Genomic DNA, 12,118 nt, shown 5'->3' on the forward strand with positions numbered 1-12,118 from the left:
TACAGGAGTGGGTTAGCAAAACCCTTGCAAAGCCAGGCATAGTGGCCATGCAGAACGAACAGGATCCATCTCGACTATGGGAGGTGTTCGAGTCTGTTTATAGTGTTGTTGATGCAGAGAGTGTGTTTTGTTGGGCTAGTCGATACATCCTTTTCTATGAGAAATAGAATCGAGTGAACCGCGTCCTGATGGGACAGCCTCAATTGCTCCTGGGCCATTCTGGATTAAATGTACAGTTTCTATTAACTATACAAGTATTAAGGCTAACTGACTTAGTTTGGTTTATATCATTGGCAGTAAAGGTAAGGCTCCACCTTGACTTTGAAAGAAATCATGGTGTTCGCAACGGCGTTCCTAGGCAGGTGCTCCTAAATTGGTTTGATGCCTATAGAACCAGCATAAAAACATCAAGGCTTCCCGGCTAAAATTTGGATATGTATGGCCGGCAGAGGAAAACGCCACTTATTGACGACCAGATTGCACAACAATCAATAGGCACTTTGAGGGACAGCATTGACTGGGGTTCAGCAGATGAGGAGGATGGTAGTAGCGAAGGGCATGGGCAATATGGGGACGACGATAATGACGACGACGAGGACCAGTACGATAACGATAACTGTGCTTATGGCCGTAGAGAGGATATACGTAGTGTGTTTGACGAAGTAATATAATAGGACAATATTTATATTTATAGAAGGATATAAATTATAGTAACGTACATGTATAACGAACCGGCCAAACAAGCGAACCGGCCAATCCATTTTACACCTTAAATCACGAATTTCATAACTTAATATCTCAACAACCCTTTAATAATAAGTTATAAAAATATGTACTTAGCCTTTTATAAGCATTTAAAGTACTCTATTTGATTTTTAAAGCAATTAGTATTGTAGTTATTAAGATATTGAGTTTTAGCCCCGACTTTTGACCTAATTCTTAGTATCTTAATAACTACAATACTAATTGCTTTAAAAATCAAATAGAGTACTTTAAATGCTTATAAAAGGCTAAGTACATATTTTTATAACTTATTATTAAAGGGTTGTTGAGATATTAAGTTATGAAATTCGTGATTTAAGGTGTAAAATGGATTGGCCGGTTCGCTTGTTTGGCCGGTTCGTTATACATGTACGTTATTTTTTATTTAAATTATTTAACGTAACGTATGGGGTAGTCGGACATACGGGGTAGTCGGACAAAAATGCCCGACTACCAACTCAGAACCTTCATACCTTCCACCATGAACATCCCACAACCATACAGTCATGCTCAGATTGAAGACAACATCCAAAAGGCTGTCATTGCGCTCCAATTGAAGGAATTCAAATCAATTAGACTTGCTGCAGACCACTTCGAAGTTCCTAAGTCAACTCTTGCTGATAGGATGTAGCTCACGAAATTGAACAAGCTCTCTCAAATGCAGAAGAAAATACACTAGCACGATGGATTACACGTCTCACTGCCACGGGTTTTCCTGCAACTCCTATGTTGATCAAGGAAATGGCTGAAGAAATTCGCGTACGACGCGTCCAAATCACGTCTTCTCAAACCACTCTTCGGACCAATCCTACCCCCATAGGCCATGAATGGATCTATAGATTCTTAAAACGACATCCAAACTTTAAAGGGGTCTACTCAAGACAACTAGAGTCTGCACGACATAAAGAAGCCACTCCTATAAAGATTTCAGCTTGGTTTGACGCGTTTAAAGCACGAATTGAAGAGCGAAAGTACAAGCCATGCAACATCTATAATATGGATGAGACAGGTTTTGCAGTTGGAGAGACTCAATCCACGCGAATAATTGTTGATTCTACCTTGAAATCCAATTGGAAGGTCACAGCTGGGAAGCAGGAGTGGATAACTGTACTTGAATGCATTGATGCAGACGGTGGTGCTTTACCACCTATGATTATATTTAAGGCTAAGAATACCAATTCAAGTTGGATTCCAAAGGACACCCCTACAAACTGGCACTTCTCAACAAGTAATAGTGGCTGGACTTCAAACAGTCATGGATTTGAGTGGTTGCGGAAGGTATTTGAGCCTGAGTCACGCAAAAAGTCTGGAAATCACCCGCGAATGTTGATTATGGATGGCCATTCTAGTCACATTAATCGTCGTAACCAACTTTTCGCTTCGCTCAAGGTTGGAAGAAGCGATCCGCGTGCACGAGAAATGGAGGGGAAGCGAAGTACGCGCACGAGAAACGTGCGTCTGTTCACCGCTACTCTTCAACAAAACCATTTCCATAGCTGTACATAGTAATTTATATTGTAACCTGATGTAATTCATTTAATGGAAGGGACTCCTATATCAAATGCCCGTGAGTGGCTCGCAGAAAATCCTTCTGAGTCGAGGCGTGTTGCTAGTCGTATTTTCAAGGTCCCAGAATCAACTCTACGAGGAAGCATCAAGCGCCGTATTCAGAACCCACAGCAACGTAAAGGGGGGCAGAATAGGGTACTCTCTACTGCTCAGGCAGAGGCCCTTAAGAAATGGATCCTCGAGCAATATTACCTAGGGCTTGGAGCCAATAGGAATATGCTATTTACTGCAGTCTGCCAGCTCCGGAGCCCATTACCTCCACCGTCACAGAGCTGGCTTACTAAATATATTCAGAATCAGCTTCCGGAATTCCATTTTATCACTACAAAGCCTATTGCACAGCAGCGTACGAAAGCCCAAGACGAATCTAAGATTATTGAATGGTTTGAAAAATACTTCCAATTTATATGGGATCGCAATATATTACCGGAGTCAATTTGGAATATGGATGAAACGGGATTTAGGATTGGAATTCCTGGAGGTGAGAGAGTTATGGTACCACAGGCAGTAAAAGAACTCTATACTCCAAGCCCTGAGAATCGTACGTCTATTACAGTTATGGAGACAGTATCTGCAACAGGAAGAGTAATTCCACCTGTACTTATTGTACCGGGTAAAATCCATATGGATTCTTGGTACCCAGAAAATCTTAAAGGCAAAGAACTGATATTACTCTCCGATACTGGCTATTCGAATAGCCAGCTTGCCTTACGGTGGCTAGAGCACTTTGCAGTGCATACAGCTCCATATGCAAATGGGAATCCCAGGGTTCTACTCCTTGATTCTCATATAAGCCATACGAGCGATGATTTCATCATTACAGCAGACAAATATAACATCATCGTTTTCGCCTTTCCCTCACACCTTACACATATTTTACAGCCATTAGATGTGGGAATATTCCAGCCATATAAGCACTGGCACCGAGAGGCTGTGCTCTATGCCATACGGAATATGGACGTTACATACGACCTACCCTCATTTATGAGAGATCTCACCAAAATCCGGGAACAGACTTTTAAGGAGTCTACAATACTCTCAGCTTTCCGGAAAGCTGGAATCTGGCCAATAAGCTGTAATACAGCCCTCACGAAGCTACGTACATACTCGCAGCCTACTACCCAGCCTACAGAAGAGCCTACGCCTACCTTACCAATACGGCCTATTACCCCTAAACCCTCCACTTTTCAGGGGGTTGAAGAGGGGCTACAGCGCTGGAAAGACCGGGTTCCGGAGGCCTTTAGTAGCCCCTCACGTACGAGCTATACGAACTGGCTTACTGGGGCTGAAGAGGTTATGGCGGTAGGCCGGCTCCAAGAACTTGACCTACGGGTGGCTCGGCGGCAGGTGGAGGAGTCGAAGAAGCGGGCGAGCCGAAGCCGGGCCCGGCTTCAGAACGGAGGTGAGCTCGTAGCTGCCGAAGCCCACGAGCTTCGGGCCCAGAAAGCCGAGCTTCTAGCCCAGAAGCTCGCAGCCAAAGAAGCCCGGGAGGCTCGCCAGGCTAGAAACCAGGCCCAGAAGCAGCTCCACCAGGCTGGAATTAAGGCCCGGAAAGAAGAGCGTTTCCGGAAGAAGAGCCTGGCTACTCTTCAGGGATTAGGCCTCCCAATTCCTCCGGAATTAGAGGTCCCAATTCCTGATCCAGAAACCCTTGAAAGTGAGGGCGAATATGAGAATGGGAGTGGAAATGGGAGCGGGAATGGGAGTGATCATGGGAATGAGGAAATGATAATTTTTTAAAATGGTGAAATTTTGTACCTTTACATACAATTTACTATAGGGAGGTACTTAGGACTACAATTTTTCTCGTGCGCGCACTTCGCTTCCCCTCCATTTCTCGTGCGCGCGGATCGCTTCCTCCAACCTTGAGCGAAGCGAAAAGTTGGTTACGACGATTACTGGCGATATGATTGCACTGTGCATTGAGAATGACATCGACCTTCTTATTCTACCGCCTCATTGCTCTCATCTACTCCAACCACTTGATGTTGGGGTGTATGGACCTCTTAAGCGATTTCATGCTCAGGAAGTAGATCGGTATACTCGAGCAGGAATAAAGCGAATCCAGCGCTCCCACTGGGTTGAAATCTTCCGGTGTATTCGAGAGAAGGGTCTTATACCTCAAAACATTAGAAGTGGGTGGAGGGCAGCAGGTTTAATACCCTTTCTCCCAGAAAGAGTTCTGGCTAACCTTCCACTTCCACCAACCGAACCACCTCGCACTCCTCAAAACTCAACCAATATCACTACTCTGGATCTCTCAATACTCCGAAGTTCTCCTCCAGATGGAACTGAACTAAGGCATGCAAATTTAGTATTTAATTCAAGTATGGCAACTTGTGACTCTCCTGCTTCACCAACTCGACGCTATGCCAAGAGAATGACTAGGCTGGTTGAAAGTCAGAATGCTGAACTCAGCATCCTTCGGAAGGAGGTAAAAGAGTACAAAGAGATACTTGAGACACGAAAGAAAAGAACTACGGGCAAGAGAATTAAGTTGCAAGGCGAATTTGTATTCAGTACCGAGGAAGTGTTGAAAATTGTCCGGGAGGCAGAGTTGAAGTCAACCGAGAAAAGACCACGTGGAAGGCCACGCAAATGGCCAATTGAAGAAGTAGATGAGGAAGTTGAAGAGGAAGAGGTAGAGAACGATTCAAGTGACCCAGAATTGGAATTGGAGGAGTGTGTGGCACGTAGGACTCGGTCAACTAGAGTAGAATAAACTTTTTGTCCGACTACCCCATATGTCCGACTACCCCATACGTTACGTTAACTCTGTTATATGTGTATTGGATTTTTTAACTCTAACAGTAGCCTCTTATGTGGGCTTCTATTTTATTACTACTATTAATACTATTTCAGTACGTATATTATGTCAGAAGCGTATTCCTATAGGAACACTTATTGGCGGGAATATCACCTTCCAGAAATACTACTAGTATCAGCTTAGCATCAAAATATCATACCACTAAGCCCTTTTGTAGCCAAATTATTGGCTACATAAGACAGTGTGGGTCACTCTATGACCCTTTTATACGATTAATCCTATCCAATGGTCACGAAAAAAGGCCCGGCCCCCCTAAGGTAGGTAATGCGACGGGACACATCCAAGCCGAGCTAAACGTGGGGAGGTAGTCTGAGCTGCCAAGGTAGGCTTGACAGGGATCCGAGTAGGCGGCATGAGCGAATATGTAATGCAGCGTTGCTGTTGGTGATTTAGAGGTTTTCAGCCGTAATTGCATGATTGCATGCCGTAAGCAGTACGATCTGCGACCCCCCCTGTAAAACCCCTGTAAAACCCACATACTAGCTGGTGCCACCTCGCTGCCGCCAAACCCAATGTATACCTTACGGGCGACGGCCCATTTTTTTAGACGGTTGTGGCACTCTTTGATAGGGTGCTGGCCTAATTTTACATGGGTGATTTGTGGGCCATATGATGCTCTCGCCAGACCAGTCCAGGACTAGTTGCCCAGTACAATATCTCCACCGTAACAGTATTCAACACTATGATAGGCCTCTCAAGCGATATCCATGGCACCAAATAACCACATAGCATATCTCTACAACCCTCTATGATTCAGTACATGACATCACTCCTTAGTTACTGGGCTAATACTACACATGACATATCTCTATCAACTAGAGGCCTAGGAACATGAACGATAGTTCCAAAAGCTTCTACAAGCGTCTATGATCCATTACATGTCATCGCTCCTTAGTTACCCACAAGATTGGTTAAGTTATGACATGATTTGTCTATAGGGGTACTCTGACCTTGGACCTCCTTTCACTTCCTATAGGCTAGGAACCTAAGAGATGGTTCTATGGGATTCTCTTACGTCGACTACAGTTACCAAGCCTGGTTAGTCATGGAAAGTCTTGGAAAATGAGAGAACTACACTCCTTTAGCATAAATAGGATTGCCCTTTCCTTAAGAAAGGGCAAGCAGACAATACAGTAAATCGACTATCACATACTTCCACATCTTTTCCAAGCTTCCAAGCATTGATCTTGTTACTCCTTGTTTCTGAAAAGTCAGTGAGGTGCTAACCTCTGACTTATCCCTGAGTTCTCAGACTCAACATTTGTACAACTTGTCTAAACCACTCCACTACATCATACACCTGATTGCGTTGTGGAATAGTCTAAGCTATGACCCTTTGGCTCTGTTTCCTAAGACAGTGTGTTGTCTTAGTAAAATAATCCCCATCCTTGGGTGGCTAGATTCTCACATCTGGTGCACCCACCATTACACCTTGTCTGCTTCAAGCTTCAACTATTTCTATAGCAGCACTTCGATACTACAATAGAGGACGACCAAGCTCCTACAACTACTGCTGAACAGAAGATGCAAAAACTGTTTGCCTTTATACAAACTATAGCAAACAAACTTGAGAATTTGGAAAACACCTTTCAAGCCAACACTTCAGCAACACAATCTTCAACTCAGACACATCATACAGAGCTTCCCACAGCTCCTCTGGATATGTCCGGTACCCCAGGTGCACTTCCTAAAGTGCAAACACCAGATTTATACCATGGAGACAGGAGGAAGTTGAAGGGATTTCTTATGCAACTGGACATCTACTTCACCCTCAGGCCTCATCAGTCCACCTCAGACATTCAGAAGATATATTTCGCTGCCAGCTACCTCCGTGGATCTGCATTCAACTTCTTTGAGCCATATCTTAGAAGACTTAGTGGCAACAACCAAAATACCACTACACCTTTGATTACCTCTTATGACCAGTTTCAAGAGGAACTTACCAGGACCTTTGGAGACATCAACGAAACTGCTACAGCAGAAAGAGAGCTACAGAAGCTATGTCAAAAGACCTCTGCTGCTCAGTATACAACAGAATTTAGGAGAATCACTTCTCACTTGACTTGGAATGAAGAAGCCTTAGTCTTCACTTACTACCAAGGGCTCAAGAGCTCTATTAAGGATGAACTCAGCAAAGAAGAACGCCCTACAACACTTCAAACGCATATAGAGAAAGCTGTCAGACTTGATGATAGGCTTTTTGAAAGAAGAAAGGAGAAGAACCAAGACTGGCATCCAACAAGAAATTTCAACAATTACACCTCTACACCAACTGCTAAGGACTCAGCCTACAAGAAGCCCTCAAAAACTGAAAAGGGGTAAACTTACTCCTCAAGAAAGAAAACACAGAATGGACAACAACCTTTGTTTATACTGTGGCAAAGGGGGACACAGAATTCAGCAGTGCTATTCAGCACGGGGGAATGCTGATTCAAAACATATAGCAGCCTCAGACACAGTCACAGCTGCTATTCCTGAAAAACTTGAAAAATCCCTAGCAGGCACAACTTCAACTGAGACTATAACTTCTCCCCTAGACAACAAAGATGTGTCGATGGTGCTTTCTCAGAGTCTCACACACCTGTTAATCCCTATTCAACTCCATTTCAAACAACAGGTGTTGTCTACAAGGGCTATGATAGACTCAGGGGCAACAGGCAACTTTATATCTCAAGACCTCATCTTGACACACCAGTTACCTACAATTCCCAAACGCACTCCAGAGTTGCTCCGAGTCATTGATGGAACTCCTATCAGTTCAGGTTCCATTACCTGCAACACCCCAGTACTCAAACTTGAGATTCCCCTAGGAAAATCAACATTTTCAGACACCATCTCTTTAGATGTTATACCAATGAAGTACCCAGTCATCCTAGGTCTTCCAAGGATTCAAAGGCATGATCCAACTATCAATTGGAAGCATTTATCGCTTGGGTTTAGCTCAAATCCTGAGCTCAATACTGAAAAAACCCTTCAAGCCTCAGTTACCCCTATTCAGGTCCAAGATTCAAACTTGTCCCAGATCAAGGATTTTGACCAAACTATGGACGATATATCATCTCTGATATGGGTTAAACCTTTCCAACCTGTCCTGGAGATAGCAACTACTTCAGATTTGGAGAAATCATCTCAGGAGGTCATTTTGCCTTTAGCATACCAAGACTACCAACATCTTTTTGACAAGGCAAAGGCATCAATTCTGCCAAAGCACCAGCCTTATGACCATGAGATACCACTCGCAGAAGGCTCAATGCCTCCCTACGGCCCTATCTACTCTCTATCTGAATTAGAGCTGAAAACTCTCAGAGAATACCTAGATGAGAACCTTAGTTCTGGTTTTATCAGACCTTCTTCCTCACCAGCAGGAGCTCCCATTCTCTTTGTCAAGAAGAAATATGGCTCCTTGCATCTCTGTGTTGATTATAGGGGCCTTAATGCAGTCACTGTTAAAAACAGAGATGCTTTACCCCTTATCCCTGAGCTCATGGATAGGCTCTCTTCAGCAAGGATCTTTACCAAGTTAGATCTCAGGGGAGCTTATAACCTGATACGCATCAAAGAAGGTGATGAGTGGAAGACAGCATTCAGAACACGCTATGATCATTTTGAATACCAGATAATGCCTTTTGGGCTTGCCAATGCACCTGCTTCTTTCTAAGACCTTACTTGGATATCTTTGTTGTTGTCTACTTAGACGACATTCTTATATACTCTTTAGACACTCAAGAGCATGTTCTACATGTTAGAGAAGTCTTAGAGAAGCTATCTCAAGCACAACTCTTTTGCAAACTTGAGAAATGTCTTTTCCATATGTCTCAAGTTGATTTCTTAGGACATAGAATTTCAACAGAAGGCATTCAGATGGACCCTGAAAAGACAAAAGCAGTACAAACGTGGCCTATTCCTTCCAGCATTAAAGAGGTTCAGTCTTTCCTTGGGTTTGCCAACTATTACAGGAGGTTTATACCAAGATATACATCCTTGGCTTTACCCCTTACTCAATTACTTCACAAGGACACTTTGTATCACTGGGATAAGACACAGCAAGATGCTTTCGATGCTCTTAAAGGAGAATTCAAAGAAGGGAAAATGTTACTACACTTTAACCCCTTGAAACTTGCCACTCTTGAGACAGATGCCTCAGATTTTGCTATTTCTGGAATCTTATACCAAGTTCCAAAAGACAAACAAGAAGAGCTACAGCCTGTGGCATTTTACTCAAGAAAGCTATCAGCAGCCGAACAAAACTATCCCATTACAGACAAGGAACTGCTTGCCATAGTATGTTCTCTAAAGCATTGGAGATGCTACCTTGAAGGGGCAAACTATCCTATCACTATTTACAGTGACCATTCAAACCTCTTGACCTTTACAACTACTAAACAGCTCAATAGACGACAAGCAAGGTGGTCTGAACAACTAGGAGGTTTTGACTTTGTTATAAAACATGTCTCAGGGGCCAAGAATCAAAGAGCAGATCTCCTCTCAAGAAGACATGACTACCAAGATTCTGCTAAAACTAGCAATACAAAGGCTCTGCTAGGCTCAGCAAAGCTGATAGCAGCATCTTTAAGCAACCCTAGTACTACAGAGGACTTAGGGGTAAACTTATCCCCTCAAGACCAAGTTGCCCCCATTACCTCTTCTCAGGAACCAGAGACCTTTAAAGACTATACACCCTCAGCAACACTTATTAAAGCATTCAAAGATGCTTACAACCACGATCCCTTTGCCAAAAGAACTTTGGAATACCTCCAGAAGAAAGGTTCCTCTCTTGAGAAAGTTGGACTACAAAATTTCTCAAAAAATCAGCAAGGACTTCTCTTATTCAAGAGCTATATCTATGTCCCAAGGGATAAACGATTACAGCTACACCTCCTACAGCAGTTCCATGATGCTCCAGCTGCAGGGCACTTTGGCTTTGCAAAAACTTATGAACTTCTAACAAGAAAGTTCTACTGGCCTAATCTAAGGACTACTCTTCAAGACTATATATCTTCTTGCACTACTTGCAACTTGAACAAACCTACACGGCAAAAGCCCTATGGCCTCTTGCAGCCTCTACCTATACCAGAACGCCCATGGGACTCCATATCCATTGACTTTATAGTCAAGTTGCCTCCTTCTATCCCAAAAGGGGGTGCTACCCCTTATGACTCTATCCTTGTGGTGGTAGAAAGGCTCACAAAAATGGCACACTTTGAGCCTTGCAATGAGACTATCACAGCTTCTGAACTTGCGTGGCTATTCCTCAAGGTGGTCTTTAAATATCATGGAATTCCTGGACACTGGATCTCAGATAGGGGAGCAGTTTTCACTTCAAACTTTTTTTACGTCTCTAAACTCTTAAACATGGAACAACGCTTCTCTACAGCTTATCACCCTCAAACAGATGGCCAGACAGAGAGAGTCAACTCTGTTATTGAACAATATCTAAGAATTTATACAAACTATGCTCAAGACAACTGGGCAGATCTTCTCCATCTTGCAGAATTTGCTTACAACAACACAGTCTCTAACACCACAAAAGAGACACCTTTCTATGCAAACTATGGTTATCACCCTAGGTTTGAAGTGGCAGAACTGAATTGTCCTGAAAATTTCAAAAACCCTTCTGCTACTGAAAGAATCATCTACCTTAAGGGCCTCCAGGACTATCTCAAGGTTCAAATACAGCGTGCACAAGACGAGCAGGCTCAGGCCTTTAACAGGGGGTTGGTTGCACCACAATTCAAAGTTGGTGATCAAGTCTTTTTGTCTAGAAGACATATCACAACTACTAGACCTTCAGACAAACTTGATACTAAAAGACTTGGACCTTTTAAGATCACAAGGACTATTGGCAAGAATGCTTTCGAGCTTGCATTACCACCTACTTGGACTATCCATAATGTGTTCCATGCATCTCTCTTGTCTAAGGCACAAGAAAGTTCCTTTGATGACCACTTCAGTCTCCTCCACCTCCTGTTCTGATCTTGGATCAACCAGAATATGAAGTAGAGTCTATCCTTGACAAAAAGACACTTAGAGGTCAGGACTACTTCCTCGTTAAGTGGAAAGGCTATCCTACAAGTGACAACACTTGGGAGCCTAAGAGAAATCTAAAAAATGCATCTAAGCTCATTCTAGAATTACTTTCTAAGAAAGCCACCTGGCTAAAGGGCAAGCAGACAGCCAACAAACTTCCTTAAAAGGGGGATCATGTCATACTGACATTCGTTGCACTCAGTTTGCTATCAAACCCAAGAGCAAACTTAGAAATCTCCTCCTCAAACCTACAAGTCACCATACATATCTTGGCTTATCACACCAACAACAGAAGCAATACTACTCAACGATTGCTGCAAACTCTTCTACTACATCTGTTTATGCTACATACATCACGGCATATCATTTGGACACTCATTGAACAAGTTATTAAGAAAATCTCCTCCTTAAGGGGGTGGGCCAATACTACCACATGGCATATCTCTACCAACTAGAGGCCTAGGAACATGAACGATAGCTCTAGAAGCTTCTACAACCCTCTATGATTCATTACACGTCATCGCTCCTTAGTTACCCACAAGATTGGTTAAGTTATGACATAATTTATCTATAGGTACTCTGACCTTGGACCTCCTTTTCACTTCCTATAGGCTAGGAACCCAAGAGATGGTTCTATGGGATTCTCTTACGTTCACTACATGATTATCAAGCTAGTTGTGGGTCGCACTTGATTTCTAATACATTTACCAAGCCTGGTTAGTCATGGAAAGTCTTGGAAAATGAGAGAACTACACTCCTTTAGCATAAATAGGATTGCCCTTTCCTTAAGAAAGGGCAATCAGGCAATACAGTAAATCGACTATCACATACTTCCACGTCTTTTACAAGCTTCCAAGCATTCATCTTGTTACTCCTTGTTTCTGAAAAGTCAGTGAGGTGTTAACATCTGACTTACCCCTGAGTTCCCAGACT

Source organism: Pseudogymnoascus destructans (assembly GCF_001641265.1).
Source record: "Pseudogymnoascus destructans isolate 20631-21 unplaced genomic scaffold scaffold_6, whole genome shotgun sequence".
Classification (NCBI taxonomy): Eukaryota; Fungi; Ascomycota; class Leotiomycetes; order Thelebolales; family Thelebolaceae; genus Pseudogymnoascus; species Pseudogymnoascus destructans.